Source organism: Scylla paramamosain, chromosome 17 (assembly GCF_035594125.1).
Source record: "Scylla paramamosain isolate STU-SP2022 chromosome 17, ASM3559412v1, whole genome shotgun sequence".
NCBI lineage: Eukaryota > Metazoa > Arthropoda > Malacostraca > Decapoda > Portunidae > Scylla > Scylla paramamosain.
In genome coordinates this window covers 9,228,018-9,235,000 of record NC_087167.1, presented here as the reverse complement: position 1 = coordinate 9,235,000, position 6,983 = coordinate 9,228,018, and the positions used below count along the sequence as shown (strand labels likewise).

At 32.9% G+C, this 6,983-nt stretch overlaps 1 long non-coding RNA gene across 2 annotated transcripts in view; it reads left to right on the top strand.

Moving 5' to 3' along the window:
* Positions 1-3,155, top strand: part of LOC135108442 (uncharacterized) — a 4,701-nt gene extending 1,546 nt beyond the window's left edge. For both annotated transcript variants that reach the window (XR_010272268.1, XR_010272269.1), the window contains exons 3-4: positions 513-693; positions 2,790-3,155. This is a non-coding gene — a long non-coding RNA (uncharacterized LOC135108442). The remainder of the gene's footprint in view (positions 1-512; positions 694-2,789) is intronic.
* Positions 3,156-6,983: the final 3,828 nt, after the last annotated feature.

The window sequence follows — 6,983 nt, the reverse complement described above, 5'->3', positions numbered from 1 at the left end:
TGGCGGTGCCCCCTCCTACATTAAAAAAAAAAAAAATAAAATAAATAAATAAATAAAGTATAGATACTCAGGTCAGTAATACTGTATGTAGTTATTCACGAAGCTAAGATACTGAACCAGTCTTCACAAGGTAACACAGCCCGCACCAGCAGCTTCACCAATATATTGTTACTCGTGGGCAAAACACCCAGTTAGCTTCATGTTCTTCATCAACTACGCCATTTGCGTTACGGGTCACTTATCAGAAGTGTATAAGAGGATCCTCTATTTAGCAGCAGACAAAATGTTGATCCTGACATTAAGTCAAGCGCATGTGTTTACATCAAGTTCACTTTAGTGTTGCGTTTACATGAAATGATGATGATGATGATGATGATAATAATAATAACAATAATAATAATAACAATAATAATAATAATAATAATAATAATAATAATAATAATAATAATAATAATAATAATAATAATAATAATAATAACTGAATAAAATTAACATGTGATACACGCCGCTAGATGCATGAGAGGAAACACTCCGGCTCCTACGAGGTGACCGATCGGCCTCGCATCATTCAAGAGACAGGCTGGTGTCCCACTCGCAACTTTCCGGTGTGCATGGCAACGCTGTGCTCCTGCATCATCTACTTCATCGGTGCCATCATTACTGGCATCGCATACCGCGTCCACTCTGTCAAAGGTAATCAGTGTGTGTGTGTGTGTGTGTGTGTGTGTGTGTGTTTAATTCGTACCCCATATCAATTTTATACTGGGATAATGTCACACTTATTTTAAAAAGATTTTCTAAACTGCTGAATTGAGTCAATAATAATAATAATAATAATAATAATAATAATAATAATAATAATAATAATAATAATAATAATAATAATTGTCTCTCCCGTGAAAAAAAAATAAATAAATAAAATAGTACTAAAGAAGAGTCAATACAGGTTTGGAAGGGGTTCAGTGCAGATGCAGATAAGGAGTCCAGAGTCTACCAGTAAAGAAGGATGAAAAAAAGTTAATATACTGGTTGACTCTTACAGGTGGAAAGGGAGGGGCAGGTGGAAAGAGTAGGGGTGAGGATAGTGGAAAGTCTAGCACAGCAAGCTTGCGGCAGAGAGAGAAGCATTCAGTTAGCAAGTTAATTCAGAACAGTCAGCATGAAAACAGTGGTAGAACCGTAGACGACAGCTAGATGAGCAATAATGTAGTGAAATGCTAGAGATCAGAAGGGTGTCAATGAGGCAACAAGATTTTAACTCAACCCTATCAAGGAGGGCTGTAAGAGTGAAGCTTTATAATTATGAGAGGCCTACTCCATACCAGGGTGAGTAGAGTGAGCAACTGAGGGGAAAATATGTTAATGATACAGTACACCCATCTTCATTCTTAGAGCGTGTATTGGCAAGTGAAGAGATTTTAAATTTCCAGTCCAAAGTTTTAGTGAAGAAAAGGTATTAAAGTTGTGTGTCATTGAAGAAGAATGATTGTTGTCTAGAAGATTGTCAAGTGGATAGGTGGAAAGGGTAGAGTGATAGGAGGTACTCTGTCAAGCCCAAGAACCTTCCCAGGGTTAAAACCAGAGAGGGAATGAAAAAAAAAACATCATTATGAAGAGCCTTAAAGGCATGAAATTGTCAGAAGATAGTGGTAAGGGAGGGATAAGCACAGAATCATCCAGTGCCGAGTTTTTTTTTTTTTTTGTAGCAAAAGTTTGAATTAAGAATTTAACTTTAGAGACAGAAGGGGCAGTGGTCCCTTCTTGGTGAAATAACTAAGAAAATGAAACAGAAGTTGATGGAAATAATTTTAGCTAGATGCCAGTAGTCACATTTTCTGCTGGTGAAGGAATCCTTGGCATGTTTAAGGACAAACTTGGCATGACCACAGGCAGAAACAAGGAGCATGATTTTCACACAATGGAAAGCTAAGGTACCTTTTGTGAGCTGCCTCTCTATCATGGACAGCATAGGAGAAAACAAACTTAAAACAAGGTTATGTGCTTTGTGGTTAGAGAAAGTGTGTGAAATGTATGCCCAAGTGCCAGAGACTATCACTCCTGTCATTTATTCTGCACAAAAAGAAGGATCTTTGATATGCAAGTTATAGTTATTCCATGAAAAATCAGCATAGTGTCTCCTCAGATCATCCCATATGGCAGAACTGTAATACCAGAGGCACTCTACTAAGGGTAGTCATGAGGCAACACTGAAGAGATAGAACAAGAAATAAGATTGTGGTCAGAGTACCCCAACAAAGAGAAAATTTTGTAGTCTAAGCTGAAGGGCTAGAGGTTAAGGGAAGGTCAAGAATATTGGATGTGCCTCAAGTTGGTCAAGTATATAGTGTGCTGTACCAGTTGGTCTAAGTTATGCCATTGTTTGTTTTGTACCATGAAAGAGATATGCATATTTTGTTTTGCACTAGCACATCAAAAGTACTTTTAAATTATATATATATATATATATATATATATATATATATATATATATATATATATATATATATATATATATATATATATATATATATATATATATATGAAAAGATGTAATTTGTTATATAAAGGTTATTAACTATACTGACAGCCACTAACAGGTCATAACAGTCTAGTTAATCATCTTCATTACTTTCTGCTGTGTTGCTGTTCTGGCACTTCAATAGTAATATAAGTAAAAAGAATTACATATGATAAAATTGGTAAATACATAAACAATCTTGACTTGTATTATACTCATAACTACTGAATATATCATGTGATACATAATAAAAAGATTTTTTTCATTCCAGTTGAATGCAAATATGCAGACACATATCAGCCCATACAAGAGACTGTTTTCCTGTCACCATTGGTGGTGGTGGGTCCCTGCCTTATGTCTTCTGGGGGAACCCTCTTTCTGTACCTTGTGTTTCAGTGGTTTCTGTGCCGTCCTATGGTCAAGTAACACACCTGCTTTTGGAGGAAAAATTTTCATGATCTTTTAACTATCTTAACAGATACACAATACATCACTGTATCTCATCAACCCATTAGCACACATGGGGACATTTTCAAATATTGGAGTTCATTATATAGATCACAGTTCTTAATGTATGAAATGTTAGCAAATCCTTACTATAATATCATGAGAAATAAACATACTGTACAATTTTATATATGTTGTTTTATTGGTTTGCTTCAACAAATTTCCATCCATGACATTCAGTCACAAGCATTCACACAAACACACACTAATTCATTTTTTTTTGACAACTTTTGATAATAACGATGAGATTGCCAGAAATAAATACTAATTTGAAAAACTGAAGTTTTGGCTTCTAAATAACTGACAAGTGTGTATATATATATATATATATATATATATATATATATATATATATAATGTAAAATAAAGCAGTACTGTGGGAATTATGAAGCTATCATTAGAGAGCCACTGACAAGAAAGAAAAATTAATATAGAAGAATGGCAAGAAAAGTATAGGCATGAAAAGAAATCCACAATTGGACAAAATGGATAACTAAATCACTATTAATATTCTTTAAGAATCAATAGTAGTATAGCCTGTCCTATATAAAAAAGAAAAGAAAAAGGAATTGGTATCATGAATGCCATTACAAGCATAAATCCAGGTGTGTTTGGTTGTGTTCTTCAGCAGTGGAGGACACACATTGAAATGTGTTTTTAGACACAAAGGCAGTCATGTAGAGCATATTAAATAAATAAAAATGTTTTTTGTATAATTCTATAATTTCTTATAATTTTTCCTGTGTGTGGAAACTTATGGGACACCTTGTATATATATATATATATATATATATATATATATATATATATATATATATATATATATATATATATATATATATATATATATATATATATATATATATATATATATATATATATATATATATATATATAAACGCACACACACACACCAAAAATAATAAGGAATGTCAATATGATGTTACATACAGCCATCATTATGTGGCCATTCCCTATTATATGACCTAAAACTCGATGATGGCTTCCCAAAAAAACAGACAAGTGAGGGTCACACATAAAATGATGACTGCTGAGTCTGCTTTCACTCTCATTCATTCCAAAGCATATCTCTCCCACATTGAAAATGCAATGGACATTTGAGGAGTTCAATGCACAAAAGACAGAATATCCATCAGCGCAAGGGGTGGTCTTTCTTCATAAACATTAGCCACAACCTCATAATTTTTAGTTGGAGTAGATAATCTGCCCCTATCACAGTGTCTATAAGGTCTGAAGTTTTATCATTTGAAAATTATGCTTTCCACCACGATGCCTGAGCAAGTCCATTGTGAGGGATCTGCGTATGCAGAAAGGAAAGATTATCCTGCTTCGCTAGCTATGGTGCATCCAAGGGCCTGTGGCTCACGTCCTATAGCAATTATCGATACAGATCTTGAAAATAACACCAAATGCATCTAAATGTTTTGAAAATTTGTTAAGACATGGTTGTTTGAAGTTTTATGAAATCTGAATGTGTTTTCTGGCAAATTTTGAAAATGGTTTATTCTGTCCTTTCTGCATTGAGGTCCTCATTTGTTATTTCTAAGCTGTATCAACAACAATATTCATAGTGCACCAATTTAGTGCACAGTATGTTTGCTTGAAACACCAAGAGAAAATACCATCCTCTGAAGCTTAACAACTAGTATCTGGCAGACACATGTAATCATTGTATTTTAAGACCACAGCCACTGCATGATATTTGAAAAATGCATGAAATTATATTTAAGTTGGAATAATCAGTTATAATTTTTGATGATAAACTCAAGTGTAGTTAGAAAAAACTGAGGGATTACTGAGCTCTTCTGTATATATATATATATATATATATATATATATATATATATATATATATATATATATATATATATATATATATATATATATATATATATATATATATAATTTAAGGCACATCACAATCCTAACATTTTACTGAAAACTAAGAAGACCCTAGCCCCTTCTTAACACTAATAATTGAGAATTCAACCACAAATACATACTGCTCTGGTATTTCAGTTAACAGCTGTACAAGTCCCAACTTAGCACAATAAGTAGGCAAAAGTGGTAGGCACAAATCTCAGAGCAACTGTATAACTAACAGAGACTTGACTGTATTCAAGCACTTTAGGAGTGTGAGCTTGCACTAACTTTTATAAATGATGTTATATCTAATCCTGAGGCAGAAATATAATTCACTAACATTTTTTTTTTTTCATAATGTATCGCAAATATACAAAGAAAGTTATAGCTATTATCATACACATTTTGCATACTGTATATTATATACACCCTAAATTTCAGAAACTCATGACCTTAGTGACAACCATTTTCAGTGCAAAACAGCCTATAGTATGAGAGTTTCAACTGTATAGCCTTGATGGTGGAAGCACAGAAATGTTAAGATGTGAAATTACCAAGGAGTGAATGGATGTGCAGTTTATTGCAAAGGAGACTGACTGCTTTAAATCATACACATATTTTTCTCCTCTCCTTGGGTTTCAGTAGAAACTAGCATAAGCAACATACTGTTGGTTACAGAAAAGAAAATTTCACATGATAGTGATAATGATGATGAATGATGATTATAATGATGATAATTAATGAGAATCATATATAATATAGTTTTATGAATTACTGATGCCACTCAGTAGGTCAGTGTTTATCAGAATGTAAATTCTTATGCATGGCAGAACTGTATAAAATACTTTTACTAGTATATTCCATATTTACAAAGATTGTCATGCTTCTACTCAGGACTTGTTATCTACATATAATATGTATACACATTTACATGGTTAATCTTGCTAAGAAGAAGACAGTAAGCAGTGAGGTGCTCCTGCGGGTATTCATAAACAGGGAGGTCTTGGCACACTGAACAATGCTTTACTCAAAGCTTGAAACCTATTATTCCTGAGAGGGTGAAAATCACCTCTATGTTTCACAATAGCCAAGGCTTTCACCCTGTCATTTGATGCACAGCAGATACCACACATTGTTTTAAATGGAATGTGTAAACAGGACACCTTAAGCAGCATTCTGATATGTAACTAAACTCAGCAACAATACACCATTTTAATTATTTTACTTTTTTTTTACTGTATTCTCATCCATCATTTTTGCAACTGCTTTAAACATTCCATGAACTTTCTGTATGGATTTGGCATACATTTTTACATTTGAAAACTACTCTCCAGATTCCAGTCCTTGTTACACTGTTGCCCCAAAATTCTTTAATGATAAAATATTGCTGTTAAGGTCAATAATCACTGTTCTCTTAAATATATTACCAGCAATATTTTAAAGGATTTCTCTCTATGAAACATAATCTTCCAGATTATTGTCACCTCTTCAGTGATATAGTCACTCTCCAAAATTTACATAATTTTTTTCAAATTTTTAGTAGATATTTCTTAAATCAGTTCTTGGTAATAAAACTTCAACACATTAAGTTATACATCATCAAATAAGATTCCTTTCTTTAAAAAGCTCTTTAACTTTTCTTATGATCATCCTCAACTCTAGCTGTTAATTAAAACTTTCTTTCCTCCCATGAGTTTTCCACATAAGGCTAATAATTTTCAGCCCTACCCTGTCCATCTTGCTATTCATAGGAGTCAGTGTCACTCTTAAAACACTTTGAAATACAACACTGTTGTATTTTTTATAATTATACCACTGTCCATACATTTCCTAAATAGTAAAACAAAACTACAACTTTTAAAATTCAAATCCTGCTACCTGCAGTAATATTAGTTAACATTATATACTAATTATTTAATGATTTTATACAACATTCAACATATTTAGTAGCCATCGTGGTATAAAGCTCTATCAACCACGTTTCCTATGGTTATATTCATCCTCTCTTCTTCATGTACCTCTTCAAAGTAGCTACCTGGAGTTTTGTATTACTTGTTTATCATACTTAGAACAA